At 49.2% G+C, this 7,120-nt stretch overlaps 1 long non-coding RNA gene across 1 annotated transcript; it reads right to left on the reverse strand.

Annotated features, from left to right (window-relative positions):
* Positions 1-489: 489 nt before the first annotated feature.
* LOC144330657 (uncharacterized) lies at positions 490-5,038 on the reverse strand. Its single transcript, XR_013396987.1, has 3 exons — positions 4,907-5,038; positions 3,343-3,514; positions 490-2,075 (listed from the first exon to the last, which is right to left on the reverse strand). It is a non-coding gene; the product is annotated as an uncharacterized LOC144330657 (long non-coding RNA).
* Between the last annotated feature and the right edge of the window lie 2,082 nt (positions 5,039-7,120).

Below are 7,120 nucleotides of genomic sequence, written 5' to 3' on the forward strand. Positions count from 1 at the left end.
AGCCACTGTGCCCGGCCTGATCCTGACATCTTTTAAAGCTGCCTTCATGTACCAAAAGCCAGTCTATGTTTGAAAATCAGTCTTGAAGAGCCTAGGAGGAGAGGGATAAGCTTCAACTAGGTGAATAACTATGCATATGTTAAAAATATGGGCCAAAATCTACCCCAAATGTTAACTCTTCTGCTTTGCGTATTATATCCATTTATAGTTATTTCAGCACTAAGATTTTTAAAGACTCTTTTGATAATTATGGAGAAATTACTATTAAAACTCAGCTGCATTTGTAACACTTCAAAGAACTAATTGGATGACATCATTTTTCCCAGAGGCATTTTGGATTGTTACATAATTAATGTTTATCTCTTTACCAGAAATCTTTTTTTTTTTCTTTTCCAGAACAGATACCTGAAAAGAAAATTTCCTTTGCATTAAGTGTTATTTCACTGTGTGACAATCAATTTTTGAACGTGAGAACAAGATCATCATGTATTTTTGGGATACTTCTTGCTTAATAGTGATAATGCTAAGTGTTAAAATTATGCAACAATTTGTTTCTTTGAAAATTACTATTTGCCTGCTCACCAGGTGGGAGCTGATGAGAACGTGGATGTAAAAATTAAATTGTATTTAGCTTGTATAAAAGAAGTTTAAAAAAAAAAAGCTTTTTTTGTTTGTTTGTTTTGTGCTACTGCTGAAGTTGCTTCGTTGTGGAAATGAGGTTATTGCAGGCACCTAGAATTTTATCTCCTTCACTTGTACAATGGGAAGAAATTCTCCAACAAGCACAGGAATCTGACTTTCTGATATTGAGACTCCTAGGCATCAAGCCCCGTGGAAAGGTTGGTGATTACGTGAGCGTTGGCGTTGATGTGGGTACCCTCCAAGCCGGACGCAGGGAGCAGGGAAGGGCAGAACAGGCCCCTCAGGAGCCATGAGAAAATCAAGTGTCGGCAGCAGTGGTGAGGGTTGATGTCAGGGGCCAGGAGGAGGTGGTGAAGGGAGCATGTGCCTCAAGGCAGCCCTGGAACCCGTGGCCCCTGCAGTGAGGTCTGATCTGCAGGGGACGTGGACGGCCACGTGGCAAGGCCCACGGACAGCCTGGACTTGGCTGCCTCAGAACTCTGGTGGACGTTGCAAACGGCCCCACAGGGTTGCAGTGCACATTCCTCGGACGGAGAGAAGACGCTTGTAACTGTTCTCGGCACGAAGCCAGCGCCCTGTGAACAGTGGCCACTGCTGTTGTGACTGAGTGCCGTCCAACTGGAGGCATTTGCTCTGCTCAGTTCACTTAATTGGGCCAGGAATGGGGTTGCCCTGCCTTCAACAAGCTTGACGCATTGAACGAGGACTCAGTAAAGTACTCTGTAAATATGCTCTCCTGGCTAGAGTGAGCAAAGCCCAGGGAGAGAGTGGTTCCTCAGTATTAGACAGGTGTTTGGCGGGGCCAGCTGTGTGGCTGCCAGAGCGAATGTGACCAGGAAGCCTCTGTCCCCCCGGAGGTGGCCAGCGTAACTGTTACACGTGCCGTAGGTAGAAAGTGGGCACTGCTGGGAAACTTGCTCATGTTGCTGTTTCCTGATTGGAAATTCAAGGTTTCTGAGCATCCTACATCGAATTTGTACATTGCTGAGACTGTACACCTTTCAACACTTGTTTTTTCCTGCTTTTCGGATCTATACAACCTGATATTTGGCCGTGGCTTCCAGAACAGGCTGGATGCAGAGTGAAGTCCTCTCCTCACTGTCAATCTTTGCAGATGTCTTTCTTGAGAGTCTCAATTAGGTTTTTACTTAACTAGACTTTTTAAATTGCCATGCACATAACTCTACCAGTTACAATCGTGAGCTAACATGGGATTTTGGTTTTACTTTGATGAATGTTTAACATTTGCATGCTGGATGTAGGGGTGGAGGTCATTTATCTGCTTTTCATTTCCTTCTTGGTTATACTTAGTGACTTTCAGGTACGGTGTGGAAAGCCTGGTACAGGGTGAATTGCAGGCTGCAGTGTGGCGCGGTGGACGAGAGGCGTGGGCTGCAGTGTGCACAGTGGATGAGAGTGAAGCTATTTCCATCCTGGAGGGAAACACACAGGAAACAATTTAAAAAACTGATCATCTAGCTTGAATGAGGTCCAACAAATTCAGTTTGCAAAGTTTAACTTCCAAGTTAACTTAGTAACTTTTCCCCTAAGTCATTAATTTAGTAGCTTATGTTTATTGCCTAAAGCATAATAGTCATAAATTCTAAAATGAATGACTAAACATGTAATAATTTAGGCATACAGCACCTGAAGGGAAAACTGCCAGTATGCTAAAATATTGGATACAGATGCTCAAAAAATATAATGTAGCATTCTTACAATGCATGTGCTTTTAGCATGTAACTTGGTGAGTAGTTTTGAGCTATATTTGTAGGAATGTGTATCTTGAATACTTTAGGACACCACTGGAGATGTGTGCTTGAGAGGTATAAATACTGAATGTTCTTCTCCCTTCCTTTAAATGAAAAACATTAGCTCCCTTGATTTTTATTTTTATGTTTTGAAGTGGACTCTCACTCTTGTTGCCCAGGCTGGAGTGCAGTGACGCAGTCTCGGCCCACTGCAACTTCCGCCTCCAGGGTTGAAGTGCTTCTCCTGCCTCAGCCTCCCCAGTAGTTGGGATTACAGGTACCCACCACCATGCCCCGCTAATTTTTGTATTTTTATTAGAGATGGGGTTTTGCCATAGTGTCCAGGCTGGTCTCAAACTCCTGACCTCAGGTGATCTGCCCACCTCGACCTCCCAAATTGCTGGGATTACAGGCGTGAGCCACTGCGCCTGGCCAGCTCCCTTCTATAATGATTTATACAGTTGTTTTTGCTTTTTGTTTTTTCGAGACGGTGTCTCACTCTGTCGCCCAAGCTGGAGTGCAGTGATGCAAATCTGGGCTGACTGCAGCCTTCACCTCCTGGGCTCAGGTGATCTTCCCACCTCAGCTTCCTGAGTTGCTGTGACTAGACACACGTCACCATGCCCAGCTTTATTATTATTATTATTGGTATTTTTAGTAGAGACAGGGTTTTGCCATGTTTTCCAGGCTGGTCTCGAGCTCCTGGGCTCAAGCAATCTCCTGGCCTCAACCTCCGAAACTGCTGGGATTACAGGCGTGAGCACCACCTTTGGCCCATTTTTTTTTTTCTTCCAGGATTAGGAGTCGACTTTCAGAAAATCCTTCAACCTTGCAAGCCTAATTTTCCATAAAAGTATTCCTCTAGGATAAAAACAAGACACAAAGAAGTACGTGTGGACTGCAGTTAAAAATTTTCAAGAAAACTTAGCTTAGGAAAGTTGACATTTACAAAGAGCAGGAGGCCCGTTCAGTGCCTTCTAGGCACTGGGAATGGCGGTCTGTGGGCGACCCTAACATGTGCGGCGTCCTGAGACGTGATCGTGGTGTTCACGCTTTTACCGAGGGCTTCCCGGGAGTACCAGAGGCTGTTCTTCTGCAGTCGGCCAGCCAGGCAGCAGCTGCTGGAGAAGGAACAAATAGCAAAAGACAGATGTACACGGTGTTATTGTGGCAGAGAGGTTAAAACCAGGGTCACTTTGTTCTTACAGTTTTAAAAAACTAATAATGAAGTCCTTAAATATGTTTAGGATTTCAAAGTAGTTGTGGGTGTGTCTGTGTCTCTAGCTCCCGTTCGGGTGCTTCCTGCGAAGAGAGCTCAGAGACGCCACCTTTCCTTGATGAGGTGACAGGGCCTGGAGAGGTGTGAACCCCGTGGTGGGGGGATGACTGACCTGGGGTGAGTGTGGGTCAGTGTGGGGATCCAACCCCACTCCACATTCCTGTAGGGAATCCACAGTTCTAAGTCTTTATGATAGGGGTAAAAATAACCTGGAAGAGGTGTTATTTTTTAAGAAGTAAGTGCCATGCTCTTTTTTCCTCATACTTTTCCGTGTTTAAGCAGCATTGAAGGATAAGGCACTAGTAGCATGTTGTTTTGGAAACAATGTTGTTGGTTATTTTACGTTGAATATGGTACTAAGGTTGCCTGGTAACAGAAGTTTTCCTTAAACAACATGGAACTCTGTTGAATCTGTTGCCCCATTGGCTGAGCCGCCTGAAATCAGTGCAGTAGCAGCTGAAGAGGCCTCTTCCCCTTGGAGGAAGCCACTGGGTTGGCAGGAGGCACCGCGCTTGACTGAGGGAGTGAGGCGCCTTTGCAGGGACCCCACGTGGCCCCTGCAGCTCTCTCCTGCCCCCTGCTGGTTGGCCAAGCAGCCTTGCGACAGTGTGCTCAGTGTGAATGTTCACTGGGGCAGGCCGAGGCTTTTGTTCCAGGAACACTGACTTCAGAAACGGCCGGCTGTGTGTGTTGAGCATGGCAAGAAAGACTTACGTGTGTCTTAAACCTCTTGAACAAAGCAAGTTGATGTTTCAAATGCATCTCAAAGGCTAATGACTTTGCTATGGTCAATATTCAGGAGAAAAGAGGGTTTGATGAAACAAAGACACGAGTGGCAAGTGACATGCTTGTGCCCCGTATGACTAAGCGATGTCCTGGCCGTTCCACACCACGGCCTCTGAGCAGCCAGCCTGCAGATACTGGGTCAATTTAGATATCCCTGATCTCTGCAGAGGTTTGATCAGGTAGCCCAAGAGCAGATAAACACAAACGCTGACTGGAAACCCTGGCACACGGAGACACTGGAAACAGCAAGCTGCTATTAACATCATAGTAAGAGACAGTCGCCTGCTCTCAGGGGTGTCAGTTTCTTTTGCTTCTAGACGTTCATCTGCGTTACAATACAGTTTTGCTCAGTTTATCCCCATTACTCCACTGTCTTCGCCGTTAAAGTCTCAGCCAGCACTTAGCTCTGACACTGCAGGAGTTTCACTGTGCGGCTGACCAGGCCTACCTGGCTTGGCTGTAAAGCAGGTGAGATTTTCCGGAAGGCAGTGACGAGAACCCGAGGCAGGAAAGAGCATTGCTGGTCTACATACGGCAGTGCACCTGCAGCAGAGCATGTACGTGCACGTTCAGGCTAAACAGGTGTAGGAGAGAAGAAAACCACCTACAATTAGTCACTTAAAATGCCACACACCCAACCCTTGAGACCCTAGCACATAGAGTAGTAGTGGTCTTGGAGATGGCAGGTGTGCTGAAGTCTGATTTTCTCACTTAGCTTTTCCAGCAGCGTTTTCCTCATCTCTAAGCTGGGCCTAACAACTGCCACGCGTAGATTTGTGCATGGAACCGTGCGTGTAAAGTGGGGTAGCCCCCAGGACCTAGGAAGGACTCGTGGTCAGTGTCGGTGGTCATGCGTGCTGTACGGGTCCCCCAGGAAGATGATTGCTACAGATAACTCCCTCCGTTCAATGTCACTGAATGTAAAAGGTGGGACATTGGCTTCTGATGTGTCTGGTTTGCTGCAGGCCACGCTGCACCCCGTGGTTCCTGAGCCCTGAGCTGAAGTACATCCTGCTGCATCGCCTGTGTCGCTTTTGCTGTGTCACTTAGAGCTCCTGCCCTGGGAAACTTCCTCGCGCCTGACGAGCACCACAGTTTGCAGCAAGACCTGTCCAAAGCGTGGACTGCGAGAGCCCCGCTGTGGTCCTGTCCTCTCCATGTTGGGAGCGACTTTGTGGGGTTTGTCGGCCCTTCTCTCAGGTGTCCTGTGTCTCATGGATCAGCCGACGAGCCCCGTCTGGAGGAGCACTCTGCAAAACGTTGCCGTCCACCCAGATCTCCTAGCGCAGAGTGAGGCCACATCTGCAGACTTGACCGCACAGAGTCCCGAGGCATTCGGCAAGAAGGGGAGTGGGATGTGTGTGAGATCCCACTGCGGAAGCCGGCTCTGCTCCGTACTCTGCGTGCGGGGTGCCTGATGTTCAGACCTGCTGTGTCTATCGGGGGCCATGGCGGGGTGGTGGGAGTGGGGGCAGGGAGCAGCGCGGATGGATCCAGGAAAGGACTTAGTTGAATCCCAGCTGCCCACATACCTGTTGCTGGTCTTGGACAAGGTCCCTAGTTTCTCTGGGCTTTCGGTTTGATTGTAAGACTAGGATGCCGCCCCAGTCTGAAGATGTCGGTGTGTGCGGGAATGCCTGGCGCAGTCACCATGGGTTTTCCTTCAGCCTCCTCCGTGCCCCTCCCTGGGTCAATCAGTATCCATGCGTGCCACAAGTAAATTACAGTCCCTCCGAAAAACCAGTTGACCCGAGTTTTATGGTCGAGCATGGTGGGTGTCCTTGCCAGGAAATGCCACTAGATGTCTTGGGCCTGCTCCTCTACCTCCACAGCAATCCCCGGAACAGGCTGGTTCAGGACGTGGGAGGTGGGAGTCGGTGTTGTACCTAGGACAGGCTGAAGTCAAAGGCTCATTTGCTCTGTGAGGGGTGATCAGGATGACACATCAAGTGGAGCCCCATGGCTGACCCTGGAGGTGGACGGTCGGGTCGGATTGGCTGCCCTCCAGCACGTGTTTCGAGTGATGCCTTCCCTGGGTTACGCAGCCCTGATCTGTAGCGCACAACTTCCCAACTCCAGCCAGTCTGGTCTTGCCGTCTCCTTCCAAGAAGGTAGGTGCGGCGCAGTTGCCTTTAAGCGGCTCCTTCTGGACACCACAGGGCAGCAGCAAGCAAGCATGGGCGACTTTTTTCTTACGTTGACCACAATACGCGGGGCCAGCTTTGCACGATCCCATTCAGCATCACACGTGTGCATCGGCCACTCACCTGTCCATCTGCCACAGACAGGCTTGGACAGGACCATTGAGTGGCCTTTACGGCAAAGAGCCTAAAGGGCTCACAGGAAACCTGGACCCAGCGCAATGGTAACAGCGCAGCAATACCTGTCATTGATCAAGGGGTATTCTGGGCCCGACATGGTGTTAAGTGATCCAGTTCGGTTAGCACTCTTAGAATTAACCCCCTTTTGCCTATCAGGAAATCGAAGACGGAGGGCATTAACGCCAGGGAGCAGGGAGTAAGGGGACACACAGAGGGGCTGAGGGGCTGGGCATTCTGAGCCCACGGATCTGCCCACAGGCCCCGGCTGCACGGGCACCAGGGCTGCTGCTCTGGAGGGGATGAGGAGCTCTGGGGAAAAGATGGAGCCTGACGTGGGTAAG

This window comes from Macaca mulatta, chromosome 8 (assembly GCF_049350105.2).
Source record: "Macaca mulatta isolate MMU2019108-1 chromosome 8, T2T-MMU8v2.0, whole genome shotgun sequence".
In the NCBI taxonomy this organism is placed as follows: domain Eukaryota; kingdom Metazoa; phylum Chordata; class Mammalia; order Primates; family Cercopithecidae; genus Macaca; species Macaca mulatta.